A 4,837-nucleotide genomic window follows, 5' to 3' on the forward strand; every position below is an offset into this window, starting at 1 on the left:
TTTGTTGGGGTCTTTCCTTTTCCGTAAATGTCTCCCAATAGCGTTAAGGCATTTTTGAGTCGTATATATATATGAAAGTACATTGGCGTAAATTGACATTCTAGACTTGAAAAGTCCGATGTATACATAGCAAACCAGTACGCGATAGAAATAGATACTAGAAACCCCACCTCCCAAAGGGCACTTAGCTAATATTCTACATTGTTAATTGAATTAAAAAGGTTAACAGAATACTCAAGACACCAAGAAGATTCAAGATACCACTTCATCTATCATTGTTTCATGCCATGTCGGTATAGATTTTCTTAGTACGTACTAGACGAAATCTGCAGTAAGCTGATCTGATGTCTTACAAGACGCGGAACCTTCACGGTGAGGCTTTGGAGCGACCTAACCGTAGATGGCCTGCGGAAGGTCACGTTTTGCCACCCGACTGATTGATTGCTCTAGAAAGATCACCTCCCCCTGCCAATTACCGCATCAACGATGGAGGATACTCGGGATTACGTAGCCAAAGGTCATGACGCAGTTTTATCAGGTGTAATCCCCTTGCACATCTCCAATTGGAGTGGAGAGATTGGAAGAATAGAGATGCTCTTGTGGACACCACTCCACGAAAGTCTGATGAGTAGGTGGCTGTTCTAGTTTGTCTCTGTGAGCCTCATGAATAACAGCAAAGGACATCCAGCTGCAGAGATACTTCTTATCAAACAGATCAGTAGCCAAAAATCAAAGTGGTAGAATTTGAGGGTTTAAAAGGCCGTCAGGTTGGGTGCATATTAAAGTCAGAAGTCTGCACCTCACCGATACTCGCCAGAGTGCTGTATTGTAAAATGTCATTCAGTTCAGCACAACTGCTAATGATAAGGTTGTAGATGCAGCATAGGTAAGAATAGGAATACCATTAACATAATAATGTCATCAGGTATCAGTTATATCGTTACGGGCTCCAATGTTGGAAGTCAATTGTTCACTATTTTATCATTATTTTGTCTAAAGTTGTATGAGTGAGTTAAACGTGCAACACGAAAGCACTGGTATAAACTTTAGGTATATGTATGAGGGAACTAAAATGCTACGGCCAGTAAAGACTTACGCGATTCCGCCGTCCGGAATAGGGTCCGTATGTCTATACCCAAAGGGTTTCATTATGAACTAATGTAAAAGAAGGAACATTAAAGTTTTTACTATCTATCTAAACGATCTAAAAAGAATACCAGAATAACAAAAATGCTACGGCCAGTAAAGACTTACGCAATTCCGCCGTCCGGAATAGGGTCCATATGTCTATACCCAAAGGGTTTCATTATAAACTAATGTAAAAGAAGGAACATTAAAGTTTTTATTATCTATCTAAACGATCTACAAAGAACACCAGCTAGACTCGCAGAGGCAAGAGTAAGTTTATGGTCAGAGGGAAAGACCGCCGGAAGGATGCTCCGCGATCCTGATTTCAATTAAGATAAGAGACATCCAGTCTGGCAACAGCGCTATTTGTAAAGTTGATGAAGCTCACTTTATGTAGGCAAGCATCTTTCCAAAACATTATGGAAGTCGATTGTTCGTGGCGTTGGAAGAGTGACAGCTCTGAGACTCAATATTCAGCCGGTTTCGACGTAATTTGTCTTCCTTTCAAGAATGGCACGGACCAGTCCTACTTTTAATATTTACTGTGCCCCTTCTAATGCACGGCGTTTTTACTTTGATATTCATCAATTAAGGAAGTCGATTGATTTAATTTGTGCACTTAAGGATGGCTTTCATTCTTGTCTATATTTTCTTTCTTAAATTCACTACTGGAGAGCAGAACACGTGAAACAAGACAGACATATTTTTCTGCTAACCGGAGAGGAGCTGTATATACTGTTATCTTTTTCAGCCTCTGGTGGGGAAAGATGCTTCTCATTTCACCAAGGTTACAGACGCATAACTCAGACTTTAGACGAAGCAATTTTTAAGCTACAGACCCGCCTGGTCAATATCCTATTTTCTTGATATCAAATTTAGTCAGCGGATGGGGAAAGCGCTGCCGGCGTGAGCTTACGTCTCATTTGTCTGCGGACTGAAAATCATTACATCAAGTGACGCGGAGCGACGCGGAAAATACTCCGCGTGAATCATTACCAGCGGAGTAATCCGTCTCTTACAGATGCGTCTCTCACGGAAGTACCGTCCGGAGTTCCCCGGAAAGTAACGCCACAGCAAAACTGTAAATCTCTAACACCTAAATCAATAGAACGTCTAGAGTGGGTTGAATAGCCGGAAGGGGGAATCCTGTCCAATGCACTTGGAGCTCTGCGCACAAGTCCACATGAGCTAAGCCGATTTAGATTGTTGTGAACAGCCAGCTGTGACGAAGGTAGCGGAGAAACTTAGAGGAAGCAAGGGAAGGTCAACTACTAGTGCAAGCAGCAGTTCATCACAGGAAGCAGGAAATGTTTAAAACGTATCCAGGCCCAGTGTTCCCCTATGGTGACTGAAAGGAAAAATCAACTCCTCTTTTGGCCAATATACGTGATCCTAAGAAATTCGCTCAAATATCAAGGCGCTGGCAACCAACATCCACGGAAAAATAAATTGTTGAGTTTGTCCAACGTTGGTTAGGTATTTCGTATTCATAGCATTACTCGTATATAGCCATGTATCCTTGTAACATTTTTTCTATCTTGTTAATTTATGTACTAATGAGCAAATGTTACAATGCATTGCACAAACTTTTAGGCAGATTAGGCTGATTTTCAAGCATCAACAATTATAGGGATCTTGTTTTTCTGCTTTGATAAAAAAAGTTTTGGCCATGCCACTTAGGTCACAAATACTTTCAAGCGTGTTTAAGATGTAGTAGTCTATTCTTAGCAGAGATATGGGAGTACTTCTGGACTTCATACACATTCATACACCAGGTATTTAGTAATTCTGTCACGTAAAGCGTGGTGGAGTTATCGCTCCAATGGGTTGTCATTCCGCAAAATGCTCATGATGCATCGCCGGCAAACTCTACGAGGTCTTCGATTAAAAACATTATTCCTCCCATATTTCTCGCGGCGCGATTATATTGAAACTCGATGACAGGACGACCTAGAGCGAGGACCAAATGTCACCACAGTTTCCAGCAAAATGATTCACTCCTTCTAACCGCAGCGGCGTGTCTGCGGTGAAAAGATACCACGCCCAGGCTATAAAAGGAGTGATCCCATCATATAATACTTAGCTGACAGGTTCTTAAAGGGCTCCGTGTGTGTGAAGACACCTGTGATAGTGTGCAAGCGCCACTGATTGACGTGTAACGCATTTACATCCCTTACCTGGACTGTCCGGTTTTCTGACACCCTCAGTCCGCTAGGGCAGCAACCTCGGTGCGACCGCTCAACGACCAAAAATTTGATAGATCGCTCAACTAATTCCAAAAATGAAAACTATCTTTTGACGCTTTTTTGTCTTGTTGTCTTTTCAGTCATATTTTTACGTGATATTCCTGTTATGAAATCTTGGATTACGCAAATCCAATTAAGTCTTAGCATGGTCCCAGCGCGATTGCCGCATAGTGAAATGGGGCCTTACTAATACCTCTTTCTATCATAAAGCTAGAGGCGCCTTTTACAATGAAATCGTCGAGCTGTAGTGGGTTATAACTCCCCAAAGGAGATTCATCTTATATGGCAGGACTATAAATCAAGTATGATTCCATCCTGTGGCAGGTATTCTACTGATCCAGTACCAAAACATAGTAAATGTAATGGCTTAGCAATGGTTTAACTTTCTAACCATGTAGAGTGCTAGCCAAATACGTGGTTATGCGTCAGTGGAGTGATATCATGGATCAAACATGGGTAGAAGTCGCCATAGATTTACTGAAGGAAATACTGTAAATGCTGTTAGAATCTCATTTTACTGTTGGGAGAAACAGATTTAGTGTGTGATTGAAATAATGGGTTAGGTAGGCAGAAGACAGAACAAGAATTTTCACAGTGGTTTTCGACGAGTTCACCGTGCAAAGCTGACATCAAACAACCTCAAAAGTATCAACATTCACCGGAGGCCTATCCCTATCTAAATAAAGATATAGCTTTAAAAATAAGATAGTATCATCCGAACAAGGATTTTCAATCTCTGTTACGTTCTTTCCCTTTGAGAGATGAAACAGTGTTTATGCATTGCTTTGCTTGACGGTTACGAAAATGCGTATTGATGAAATGTATAAGTTGTTATTAACTGTTATCTACTCATTTGTTCTAATACAAAGACAAGTCAAATACGTGGTACTACATTCAAGTAAGTAACTTATTTTAACAGTGCTACATACTAAAAAACTCAATAAACCTAGTGATGATGACAGCAATGATACTATTAACATGTTATTCTCGGGTCATCTGTCCTAGGGTGATGTGTGTTCTATGTGTGCTCGACGGACATCGATATTTATCATAGATAGATCAGTACCCAGATTCTGACTGTGTGATGGTTGGGTTATGGATGTTTCTTAATAAAACAGCTAGTGCAGTCATTTCAATACCATCCTCCTTTTGTCAGCTAAGGTAATTGTTGTGGTTATGAAACATCACGTACATTTATTGTTTCATAGAAAAATGAACATGTGTAATGAGTTGTATCATTGGCAATAAATAAATAAATAAATAAAAATGAACATAAAAGTCAAGTCAGGGGATTGAAATACATAACAATAACAATAATGATAGCAACGTGTGACACTTTTGATGAGCTTCATTCTATACTACGGGAGTCTTATGACAAATACAGCCTGTCAGTCAAATGAATAGACACGTGCTGGCACATATGACAAGGTTGAATGTATTATAGGCAGGTTACTGATGCAGAA

This window comes from Branchiostoma floridae, chromosome 12 (assembly GCF_000003815.2).
Source record: "Branchiostoma floridae strain S238N-H82 chromosome 12, Bfl_VNyyK, whole genome shotgun sequence".
In the NCBI taxonomy this organism is placed as follows: Eukaryota; Metazoa; Chordata; class Leptocardii; order Amphioxiformes; family Branchiostomatidae; genus Branchiostoma; species Branchiostoma floridae.